The sequence below is a fragment of the Sus scrofa genome, chromosome 1 (genome assembly GCF_054392235.1).
Source record: "Sus scrofa isolate SSC_HxYL_T2T_F1_AM1 chromosome 1, Sscrofa_HxYL_maternal_Yorkshire_Landrace_v2.0, whole genome shotgun sequence".
NCBI lineage: Eukaryota > Metazoa > Chordata > Mammalia > Artiodactyla > Suidae > Sus > Sus scrofa.
The window spans coordinates 78,424,482-78,437,930 of record NC_139383.1 but is presented as its reverse complement, the minus strand read 5'-3'; the positions used below and the strand labels follow the sequence as shown (position 1 = coordinate 78,437,930).

Below are 13,449 nucleotides of genomic sequence, written 5' to 3'. Positions count from 1 at the left end.
AGAAGAGAAAAATACATTCAGTGCTTCCCATTTCCTTACAGTGGCTGCAAAGCCCCAGCTGCCTCATCACTCTGATGGCCTCTTCGCCTATAGTGTTCTCCTCCCTCACCATTGGCTAGATTCCAGCCAGAAGTCTCCTTGCTGCCCCCCAAACACGGCCTTTGTTCTCATTGCTCCCTCCACTTGGAATGCTCTTCCCCAGGACCCACTCGCTAACTCCCTCACCTCCTTTGATTCTTCGTGCAAATCGCACCTCTGCAATGAGAGGTATGCTTTCACCGTATTTAATATACAAAACTTTTCCCCAATCCTAACTGGCAGTCTCAACCTCCTTTATCTGGCTCTATTTTTTCTCTTTGTCACAGCATTTATTTCACCCTCTAACATACTATGTAGTTTACTTGTTTTGCTTATTCTTTGTCTATCTTGAACGTAAACTCTGTGAGAGACAGATGTTTATTTGTTTTATCAACTAGTTTATTCCAAAACCCCAGAACTGTGCCTGGCACACAGTAAACACTTTGGAAACATTGTTGAATGAATGCCCTCCCTTAGACGGAAGATTTGGTTTTGGTCTTCCTTCCTGAGGATGTTCCTTGAAGTCCAAGACTTTTCTCAACTCTCCATTGGGAAAAATAAGTAAGATTTTATTTGTATTCCAATAGGTCATTAGCAATAGGTCTTGTTAAGAGATTAGATCACATTGCATCTATTTTCCAGCTATTTAATTTAAAAGTGTAGTATTTTAGTTAAAATAAATGTATGTTATTGTTAACTCAAAAGACTACACATGACCAACATTTCTTAACTCTTTTTGGCTTACTGTCCTCATTGAGAATCCTGAGAAAAATGTACATACATATATTTTCTTTCAATTTCAGAGAGTCTAAGGGACCCCTGACATCTTTTCACAAATCTCTAGGCATTCATTAACCACAGTTAGAAGTTCTGTGCACACATACACTCACAGAGACATGAACAAACACTTGGGATAAAATTTACATGGCTTCTCTGATTTCGATACTTTTTTCCAGTACTTTTTAACTTTTCCCTATATCTTACCAAGTTTCTTTTTTTCTGTTTGTTGAAAAAATTTTCGAGGGTCACAGTTTCACAAAAAGCTTGCAAGTACAGGACAACCACATGAAAACCCTACTGGAAAGATATCTTGTGTAAATTTTCACTTCAAAGCAAATGCAATGCAAAATGAGGATGTGGAAATAACTTCCTGGCCCATAAATATTTAATAATCTTTGGGGTTGAGGGGTGTCAAATGGCAAGCTTAAAATGTACTGTATTTAGAAGTAAAATACCCAAGTCTCATGCAATCCTTAGTGAGATAAACTATTCAATCTACCAATTATATTCCTTATAGTCAGAATCATTTATGCCTTATAATTAGTATATTCTTAATTATAATTGTAAAAGGTGTTTCTGGTTGTGGCCTCTGAGCAATTGTTTTCTACAAAAAAATGTAAAGGTCTACATAGAGGAAATGTCATAGGCATTCTTTGTTTGTACTGTAGACAAGAGGTTTTGCAATACCTGGAGTATATGAGGCACTCCTGTGCTCCTTTACAATTACGGATTGTAGTTTTCTTGGATCGACCACAGTCCTACTGAATCAGAATTTCCCAGGTGAGGCCCAGGCATGAAATTTTGAAAAACTTCCAGATGAGTTTTTCTAGGCAAGTTGAGAAGCCCTTGTTCAAGCAGCAGTGGGATATATTGCTTTTTCTTTTCTTTTTAGTTTTTACCTTAGGGTAATATTTGATTTATAGAAAAGGTACAAAAACTATACAGAGAATTCCATATATCTTTCACCCAGCTTTTCCTAATCTTAACATTTTATATACCCATGGATTATATGTCAAAACTAAGACGTTAACCCTAATACTTTACCATTAATTAAACTTCGGACTTCATCTGGATTTCGCCTCACATTTCCCACTCGTCCCCTCATACAGAGGAACATGAAGTCTCAATCTCTTCTCACTGGGGAGGGGATCACAGGGTTAAGGTGCTGTCTGCTAGTTTCCTCCACTGGACAGGGACACATTTTCCCTTCTTTTCTATCAGTACTGCATTAGAGAAGAGGCACCAAGTCTAGCCTACACTAAAGGAGAGAAAAATTAAGCTACACCCCACCCTACCAAGAGAGGCATGGTATCTACATTATTTGTAATTCTTCTGCAAGAAAGATTTGCCTCTTCTCCTCCATTTATTTATTTATTCAACCATTTATTTATATCAGTATGAAACTAGAAATTTAATACAACTCATCCAATACCATGAGCCAGCAATAGCAAGATAACCACTGCTTACATTTTGGTGGACTGTGTGCATGTGTATGTGTGTTAATTTTTTTTTTGAAAGTATGTATTATTATCACCATTTTATTTATTTGTTTGGTTGGTTTTTGTCTTTTTAGGACTGTACCCACAGACTATGGAGGTTCCCAGGCTAGGGATCAAATCAGAGCTACGGCTGCCAACCAACACCACAGCCACAGCAATGCCAGATCTAAGCCACCTCTGCAACCTACACCACAGTTCATGGCAACACTGGATCCTAAATCCACTGAGTGAGGCTAGGGATAAAACCTGCGTCCTCATGGATACTAGTCATATTCATTTCTGCTGAGCCATGTTGGGAATGCCCTGTGTGTTATTTTTGGTAATAACTGAAATTATTCCTTATATTCTTCTGTATGTTCTTTTTCCACCAAATACTATGAATTCTTAAAGAACTATAGGTTTATAGACAGAGGCTCTGCAGATAAAATTCATGTTGTAAAGGCCACTGTGCTGGCATGAAAAGAATACAGTGGGGGTGGAGGGAAGGAGGGAGATAGTGAAATCAGAAACACTAGTTAGGCAGATAGAACTAGACTGAGAAATAAAGTGACATGTTTAGAGTAACAATGGATTCAAGAGGCATTCAAGATAGCACTGCCAGGATTGTAGTGAATGATTTGATACTGGAGTGGGGTAGAAAGAGGAACTAAAGTACTCTGCGTATGCAATGGATCCATCCGCAGCGATGACATTTAGCAAATCCACAAAAAACACAAAGCAAAAGATAGGTTTGACCAGAGAAGATGATAGTTTTATTTTCTCATGTATTAAGTTGGAGATGCTTCAGGTTTTCTAGCTGGAACAGTTCAACAATCAGTTGGAAGTTTGTACCTGGTGCTCAGATCGGAGGATCAAGCGGGAGGCAGAACTTACAGAGAAACTGTTAATGTTCATGCCAAGAGATTGGGTGAAATCAGTCAGCATGATATGTAAAGCTGAAGAAAAGAACAACCAATACAGTTGGAAATTTAAGTAACATTTAATATTTGGTCAAAGGAAGAGGAATCAGTAAAGGAAAGAGAAGAAAGGGGAAAGTGGTCCAAGAACTAAGACGAGAACCAAAGGTGAGTTGTTTCTAGAAAATAAAAAGGGTTGGAGAGCTCAGAGAATGGAGTGGGTGACAGTGCCATGGTTGTGGTTCCAAAGATGAGGAGGTTCCCAAGGACCGAAGAAGGCGAGGACATTGAGGTAACTGCCAACTTTCCTTCCAAGAATGGGAAGGTGGAAAGAAAGAAGCATAGTGTGGTATCCCGAGGAGAAGTCAGGATGGATGAGAGGCATTGTTTCCTTTCTCTCCCTCCAGGTGAAGACTGGGAACACTGACAAGCTAAAAGGTTGCGGTGAGGAACTCCCCAAAGTCTGGCTGGGCCAGGTGGTCTACTGTTATTTTTTTTATTTTATTTATTTATTTTTGTCGTTTTGCCTTTTCTAGGGCCCCTCCCGCGGCATATGGAGGTTCCCAGGCTAGGGGTCTAATCAGAGCTGTTGCCACCGGCCTATGCCAGAGCCACAGCAACGTGGGATCCGAGCCGCGTCTGCGACCCACGCCACAGCTCAGGGCAACGCCAGATCCCCTAACCCACTGAGCAAGACCAGGGATCGAACCCGCAACCTCATGATTCCCAGTCAGATTCGTTAACCACTGCGCCACGATGTGAACTCTGGGTCTACTGTTATTTAAGTTACCCTTCTAACCGAGAGTCCTGGAGAGGAGTTACTGCCAAATGTGAAGAAGGTGGAAATTCTTAGTGGGGGGTTAGGTGAGGGCAGGCCTAACACAAAATATTATGTCTTCGCAATTTACACACACAGAAAGGCAAGAAGAAATAACAAAGAAGGTCAGTTGTTTAAAATTGTGTTGGGAGTTCCTATTGTGGCACAGAGAAAACAAATCCGATTAGTATCCATGAGGATGTGGGTTTAATCCTCACCCAGTGGTCCAGGCATCCAGTGTTGCCGTGAGCTGTGGTGTAGATCGCAGATGGAGCTTGGATCCCGCGTTGCTGTGGCTGCGATGTAGGCCGACAGCTGTTGCTCTGATTGGACTCCTAGCCGGGAACCTCCATATACCACAGGTGTGTCCCCAAAAAGCAGAAAAATAAAAAATAAAATAAAATTGTGTTTGGGGGAGCTGTTGTATAATACAGTTAAAGCTACAGTTAAAAATTCTGGGATTCCTTGAAGAAAATTATAAAAATACAACTTTGTGCTTTTTACCCATGATGTGGTTTTTAAACTCAGTCAATCTATAATGTTCAGATGGTTCAAGAACAATAATACAATGTGTTTCCTCAGGGTTTCAGATGTGTAATGACCTTGAGTATGAATATAACTCCAGTTAACCATTATAATACCGTGAGAAAAATCTAAGCCTCAAAAGAAAATCTATATTTTATCACTCATGTGGGAGTAAATGTTTTAGATTTGTCTAAACAAACAACTTTATTTATTTATGCTACATTTTATAGAAGAATGCATTGAAAACATAAACAACACTGAACTGAAATATGGGCTGTTTATTTATTGAATGGCTCTTTTTAAAGATGATAATAATGTGAGTCACAGAATTTAACTGTTCTCATTTATAATATGATGTGGAATTTCTTTTGAAGTGAGCAAAGATATGTTTATTTACAAGTAAAGTAAAAAGAATTTTTTTAATTTTTAAAATTAAGGTAAGTACACTGATTTATATCAAACTGTGAATACAGATAGAAATTCTACTCTACGCTCTGTACTCACTATACTACTATACCATGCCATACTATACTATATTATACTCTATACTTATATTAAAAAGTATATTCTTTTTTTTTTCTTTCTTTTTAGGGCTGCACACACAGCATATGGAAGTTCCCAAGCTAGGGGTCGAATTGAAGCGACAGCTGCCAACCTACACCACAGCCACAGCATTGTGGAATCCGAGCTGCATCTGCAACCTACACCACAGCTCATGGCAATGCTGGATCCCCGACCCACTGAGCGGGGCCAGGGATCAAACCTGTGTCCTCATGGATACTAGTTGGATTTGTTTCTGCTGCGCCACAACAGGAACTCCAACAAGGGAAGTATATTCTGTGGAAGAACCTTCATGGTGAGCCTTGAGTGCCAACCCCAGTTCCGTTGCCAAATGGCAAGTTACTTGCTGTCTCTGGATTTTGATCAGAGCACATTTTGCTAGTTCTTTGATTTCAGTGCTCTCACATGAAACATGTAATTCCACTCTCATCTCTGGAAAGCAGAGAGATAAAATCTTCTGATGAGATGACTAAGGCAAAAAGAAATTCATTGACTTAACAGAAGACAAAGAACAAAGCCATCAAAAGAACCCGAAGTAAGGTGGAAACTCGCAGGTCACACCAGCACAGCACAGTGGCAAACAGCAAGGGCTCAGGATTTGGACTGTCTGGGCTCAAGTTCAATACTTGTCACTTGCTGGCTGGAGCCCTGGGTGAGTTACTTAGCCTCAATATCCCCATCCTAAAAATGGGCTAATAACAGACCTACTGTTTAGGATTGTTGTGAGAGTTAAGGAGTTAGAATAAGAAAAATGTTTAAAATGGTGCCTACTTCATGCAAAGCCTCAAGAAATGTTAGTTATTCATATTACTTGCACTACCTTCCTCCTATTTAACCTTCAAGGGTTTAAATTTCTTAGTCAAACATGATATAGATTAAATCACTCATCAGAAAGTTACTCAACCAGGGCCAGATCCAGATAATAAATGGCCTGAAGATTATACAATTTTGGAGAACTATGAATTTTGAAGGCAGCAGATCCCCTGTCAGAATCCAGGCATCTGAGGAGCCTGAAGCATAAACATCATCAGCATCCTTTTCTCCCCATCCTCCTCTCCCCTCCACCATCACATACAGCATGTTGCTGTGACTTGGAAACGCTCCCTTGTTATAAAACAGAACAAATGTAGGAATTCTACAAATCAGCCACAGCCTAGTCCTCACTCCACTGAGAGGTTCTTGGATCCCCTACAACTCACGGCTAAGAGACTCACAGAATGTTTCAAGCTGGAAGGGACCAACTGGATGTTTTTATTATGAAAGCATGTTCTACGTGCAGGCCCAGAGGCCAGCTCTGTAATTGCTGGGTCCTGACATCCAGGAAGAGCAGACGGAGATGGTGAGGCTGCCAAAGAGCAGGGCCCCAAGCAGCTGCATGTGGCGTGTGGCGTGTGTGTGTGTGTGTGTGTGTGTGTGTGTGTGTGTGTGTGTGTGTGTGTGTGTGTGTGTGTAGAGCCAGCTTTCCCAGACAATGCTCTGGAGGGCTCAAGTTACCCAACGGCTGGGTAAGGTTAGCTGAAAGGATAGAGCTAAGGCAGGAAAAGGACAGGAAAGGGTAAAAGAGAAAGAAAGCAAAGATTGTCTCCTGCCTGTCCTCTCAAAAGGTAAGGATGAATTTTCCCTAATGGCCTCACTCTGACAGGACAACCAGGGGGAGAGTTTTCTTATTTAAAAAAAATGTTTTTTCCTTGCAAACCATCCATAACCCCTACAGTTGTCATTATTTATCTCCACTAAGCAAGCTTAATCATGAATATACTAAGGGAATTTCATCTTCCTTTGTGTGGGTCCAGGCAGGGGTGGTGTTATAGAAGAAGAAAAAGAGGAATATTGGAACTATCTTTATAGTTCATCTGTAAAACTCCTTCCCTTTTGAAGAAGGCAGTACAGCCCAGTGATTAACACGGCCGGCTTTCATCTATATCCTGGACAGTGGGGAAATCTTTCTTAACCTTAGTTTCCTTGAATGTGAAATGGGGAGGGACACTCATGGGGGTGCTGGGGAGGCTGAATGAGACCAGACAAACCAAGCTCCTAGCAAGGCACCTACTAAGTGCTCTCTAAAAGCTCAGTTGGATTATTTGACTATTAGGCATGACCTGATATTTTCTTAATCCAATCCCTTCACTGATCAAAGGAAATATGATCTAAAGCTTTCTTGAAACAATTACTAAACGCTTCTTCCTTTTTCTTGGTTGTTAACTTGTTGTTTCCAGATTTGTTTTTTCAGCTTTTAAAATGTAAAAAATCACCAACTGAAGGTCTCCAAGTTGAACATTTCCAAAGAACACTGGCTATGGCCGAAACTGCTTTAAGAAATCATGTTCTCAGTTGAGAACATAATGTTTGGAAACTTGTCATTAACATCTTATTGAAGTAATACTACATGTTCAAGTTCCAGCCTTCCTGAAATCTATTCTGAGGGGGACACTCAGATATGTTGCAGAAATAGAGAGTGTGGTTCTTGGCCCTGAGAAGTTTCTCATTTAATAGAGCAACTGGCTGTAGACAGAATAACATAAATAAATGTAACAGAAGCACATGAGCAAACATTTATACATAGCTGAGCATAGCTGCTTAGATTTGCACAGGTGCAAAATAATATATCAAGGAAAATTTTTAAATGGTTATTACAGTTCTTGGCAACTAGAATATAGAGCAATACAAATTTTGAAATTGCATAGAACTACATACACATGGTCTTCATGGTTGCTAAAAAGTATGTGGAACCTACAGAAGCTGAGAGATTAGTGAAGAAGAAAGGAATTCCAAACTCAAGGAAGAGTAGGTACAATGGATTGGAAATGAGTCAGGTTGAATTGTTATTGACAGTTATTCATGACCAACATTTGAGCACTTCCTTTGTGCCAGGAATAGAGCTTTAAATGAACCATTTCATTTAATTCACACAACAATCCAAAATGGCTGTGTTCTTATTACTCGCATGTCACAGATGAGGAAACTGAGGCTCAGGGAAATTCAGTAATGTGACCAAAATATGTGCCTAGGTGTCAACAAGTGCCAATAGTAGAATTTGAACCTTCATCTGTCTGATTTTAAACCTGCGCTCTTAAGCTATTACTACATTTCCTTGCTGTCAGGAATGGAATAGATAAGAAAGGCAAAAGGGATCATTTTAAAAACAGGCAGGGAGATGAAGACTGTCTACTAAGCCCCTTAAAGCCCCAGATGATGCTCATGAGAGGACCAGATTCTGTGGAACAAAGAGGTGGGCATGAAGAAGAGGAGTCTTAGATAAGGAGAAGCCAGCAAGGATACCAATGGTGCACAACCATCTTCTATCTAAAGTATTACTGACAAACTCTTCCTTCATTACTAAACAAGGTTCTTTACCTGAAAACTTCAACTCCCTAACAAAGACTGCAGCAGCATCACAATACCACACTATAAAGAGCAAGTCATCCCAAACATGCATGTAAGTAACCAGAGTGAGTACTAGTTATCCACTTGGTGACCTGGTCAGTTGGTAAATGAACTGGAAAAATAGCTGCTGCCCTGATAACCACTCTACCAAGTAATCTTCTCTCAGTGAGTTCTTTGTACAGCATTCTCTGTTTAACCTACCCACTAGTGTAAGAGTGAATCTTGGGGAAGGTTGGACCTAGACAAGGATCCGAGTTCAAATTCCTGTTGGCTCTGTAATCATAAGAAGTCTGGGCATCATCTCTAACATATGCTAATAGATCTATCCTAGGGTTTTGGAGAGGATTAACTGAGTACAATGCTTAGCCCATAGTAAGTGCTCAAACATATTAGCTGTTGTTATTAAAAATATTATAAGACAAGTAAAGCACTTCATAAACTCTTCAAAGCAGTCAGAAGCATCCTTTCTCTTTGCTACTGAAATTAGCAATGCTATTCTTCCACCGGGGATACAGAAATCTGCCATTTAGTGCCTTTTTATTAGGCAAGCACCACATTTCTGGTACCACAGCAGAAATGTGGGATAGAGATGCATTCATGTGGAATTAGACATCTAGTGAAGCACAATACATGCGAACTCCAACAGTCAAACTCTATAGCTGTAGTGGTAGATGGAGGGGGGCAGTGAGGAGGGGGGAGTGGGCATCACTGCTAATTTAAGCATATCCTCTTAGGTTTTTTGTTTCCCTCTGGCTTCCTGTGAAGCCTGCCCGGTACAAATGCAGCCAGGGTTTGCAGCACAGTTAAATTTCACTCCCATTGAACAGTTCACAAGGTTTGTTTGGGTGCTGTTTGGTTAAAATGATGTGGGGGTGGGGGGAGTACAATTTACTGCAGCTGTTCATCATTATCCAGATAAGCCTGAGCAGCCTCCCAATTAACCTTCGTGTGTAATAAAGCCAATCAGTACATGAAAACAAGAATTTCTCATTTACTGAAATGATATTTGGCTTGTAATTGCTGTCTGGGAATGTTGAACCAGGTAGAAAACATTAAGAAAATTGCCCTCCTCCCTACAAATTTACACTTGGTGATTATTTGAAAAAAAAAAAAAAAAGACAGAGTTCCCATTGCAGCACAGTGGAAACGAATCCAGCTAGTATCCATGAGGATGCGGGTCTGATCCCTGGCCTCACTCAGTGGGTTAAGGATCCAGTGTTGCCATGAGCTGTGGTATTGGTCGTAGATGGGGCTCAGATCCCACGTTGCCGTGGCTGTGATGTAGGCCGGCAGCTGCAGCTCCAATTGGACCCCTAGCCTGGGAACCTCCCTAGGCCATGGGTGCGCCCTTAAAAAGCAAAAAAAAAAAAAAAAAAAAAAAAAAAAAAGACCAAGAATTTCATATAGTGTAGCCTAAGCTGTTAGGTAAGAATAGAAATATATATTATGTCTTTTGATGCAAAATAATATTCTAGAACACACTTGCAACTTAACACCTGAAATAAATTTATGGGGCATATAAATGTTTTCCTAAGTCCTTGTGGCTTAAAAATATAAATAATAGAAATTAATTCGGAAACATTTTCCTTGCAGATATGTTCCATCTTTTCAGAAAAAGAAAATAAAAATATAGCATTTATGTAAAAAAGGAATGGACATCTCACCATAAAAAATTAATAAAGCTAGTCAAATGATGATTTTTTTTTTTTTTTTTTTTTTGCCTTTTCTAGGGCCACTCCCACGGTATATGGAGGTTCCCAGGCTAGGGGTCAAATCGGAGCTGTAGCCACCGGCCTATGCCAGAGCCACAGCAACACCGGATCAGAGCCACATCTGCGACCCACATCACAGCTCACGGCAACACCAGATCCTTAACCCACTGAGCGAGGCCAGGGATCGAACCCGCAACCTCATGATTCCAAGTCGGATTCGTTAACCACTGCGCCACGACGGGAACTCCAATGATGCCATTTTTAATGATACCATTTGATCTCATTTTTTGAGATCTTGCTGCGTACACATTACTGTGTTATGCTAAATGATCAATATAATACTAAGGGTGAGAAGAATAAAGCTCATTAATTTTGTGTCTAATAGGTCCTCAAGTGTTTATTGAAATGATTATATTGAATTTCATTAAAATGAATTTTATTGATTTGAATTAGGACAATTATATGACACTGTCACTATACTTAAATCTCCAAACTAGCTAAAGAATTAAAATATAAATGTATAAAAATTTAAATAACACAACTAATCAATAACAATGCAGTACTATAATTTTTTTTAAAAATAATGGCTGTTCTCCAGAAGAGTAGTTGTTTATTTCCATCCACCTTATCTCCTACTTGCCACCAACCCCATGGAAAACTCAGTGGACATAGGTATGAGTCCCCTGAGGCCCCAGAACTATCTTTTTGATTGTGAACTAAAAACTAACAAAGATAATCACTTTAAGGTGGATAATGATGAAAATGATCACCAATTATCTTTAGGATTGGTCAATTTAGCAGCTAGTACAAAGGATGAATTAAACACTATTGAAGCAAGGGCAGTGAATTATGAAGACAGTCCAATTAAAATCACACTGGCAACTTTAAAAATGTCTGTACAGGCAGCCGTTTTCCTGGAACACTTTGAAATAACACCACTTGTGGTCTTACTGTTAAAATGTGTTTCAGGGCCTGTGCATATTAGTGGACACACTTATAGTAGCTGTGAAGGAAGACAGAGATTCAGAAGATGAAGAGGAGGAGGATGTGAAGTTCTTAAGTATACATGAAAAGGCTTTCTGTCCCTGGAAATGATAGTAAGTTCCCACAGAAAAATGTAAAACTTGCTGCTGATAATGTTGATTTTGATTATGAGAAAGCTGAAGAAAAAAAGCTCCAGTAAAAAAAAAAAAAAAAAAAAAAAAAACTATATAAGACACTCCAGCCAAAAATGCACAAAAATCAAACCAGAATGGAAAAGACTCAAAACCTTCAACACTAAGATCGAAAAGTCAAGAATCCTTCAATGAGTTCCTATTGTGGTTTAGCGGGTTAAGAACCCAACATAGCATCCATGAGGATGTGAGTTCGATCCCTGGCCTCCCTTGGTGGGTCAAGGATCTGGAGTTGCTGCAAGCTGTGGCGTAGATCACAGATGTGGTTTGGATCCCATGTTGCTGTGACTGTCATGTAGGCTGGCAGGTACAGCTTCAGTTCGACCCCTTGTCTAGGAACTTCCATATGTTGCAGGAGCAGCCATAAAAAGAAAAAAAGAAAAAAATATCCTTCAAAAAATAGGAAAGAACTCCTAAAATGCTGAAAGAACCTAGTTAAATAAAAGACATTAAGGCAAAAGTGCAAGCAAGTATAGAAAAAGATTGTTCTCATCCCAAAGAGTTCATCAATTTATGTGAAGAATTATTTCCAGATGACAGACCAGGAGTGTATCCAAAATCCCTGGCCTTGGAGGAAGTCTCTTCAAGAAAATAGTTTAAATGGCTTGTTAAAAATTTTCCACCTTATTTCATTTCTGTAATGGTCGACATCTGGCAGTCCTTTTTATAATGCAGAATGAGAACCTACCCTACCATGTCTGATGAATGTTTTCCAGGTTCTACTGCCAAGAATGTGTTGTCAAAAATGCCTGTTTAGTTTTTAAAGATGGAACTCCACCCTTTGCTTGGTTTAAAGCATGTATGGAGTGTTATCATAAGGCATAGTAAGAGTGGTAGTCAGACAAATGGAAATGGTGGGGAGACTAAAATATACATGTGCCATGAATCAATATGTTAATATAGTAAAAATTAAAAATATATAAATAATAAATAATGGTAGATAAACAGAAAGTTGGAAAAATGGTACAGAGAATCCCATGAACCCTTTAACCAATTTCCATGGTGCCATTTTATGACTGTAGTATAATATCAAAACCAAGGAATTGACACTGATACCATACTGATAACTAGACTGCAGACTTTATTCAGTGTTTCCCAGTTTTTCACCTGCTACTCAATTGTATGTATACTTATGTGTGTACTTATAAGTGCATGAAGTTCTATGCAGTTTAATCCCCTGTATAGATTTGTGGAACCACCACCACAATTAGGACACAGAACTATTCTCTCATCACAAAGGGACTCCTTCAGGTTACCCTTTTGTAATCACACCCACCCCCAATCACAACCACTAATCTGTTCTCCATTTTTGTTTTGTCACTTCAAGAATGTTATGTAAGTAGAATCATATAGTATATAACCTTTTGAGATTAGCTTTTTTCACTAAACATAATGCTCTTGAGATCCACCTAAATTGTTGCATTTGTCAGTAGTTTGTTCTTTTTTATGGCTGAGTAGTATTCCATGATATGGACAAACCAGAGTCAGTTTAGCCATTCATCCATTAAAGGACATTTGGGTTGTTCCTGATTTAAGGCTATTATAATTAAAGCTGCTATGAACATTCATGTGTAAGTGTTTTTTGTCAGTCTAAGTTTTCATTTCTCTGGGATGAGTGCCCAAGAGTATAAGTACTGGGTCGTATGGCAGTTGCATTGTTAGCTTTGAAGAAACTGCCACACATTCCCACCAGCCTATATGAGAGATCCAGCTGCTTCCCATGCTCTATAGTATTTTAGTTTTACTACTATTTTTTATTTTAGCAATCCTTAGCCTTAGTATTTTAGGTTTACTACTATTTTTTATTTTAGCCATTAGGCATGTAGTGATACCCACTGTAGTTTTCAATTTGCTTTTCCTTAATACACAACTACAATTTAAGGGATGTCACTAAATTGTATGGAAATTTTTTTCTTTTCTATTTTAGTGGTTGTCAGTATTGACTTCATGTTAGAATCACCTGGGCAGCTTTCAAACTATCTCCACCCAAGCTATACTTCAGAACTTTTAAATTTGAATCTC

At 39.2% G+C, this 13,449-nt stretch overlaps 1 pseudogene; it reads left to right on the top strand.

The window, feature by feature from the left end:
- Window positions 1–10,902: 10,902 nt before the first annotated feature.
- LOC100157812 (nucleophosmin-like) lies at window positions 10,903–12,633 on the top strand (annotated as a pseudogene).
- The last annotated feature ends 816 nt before the right edge of the window (window positions 12,634–13,449 follow it).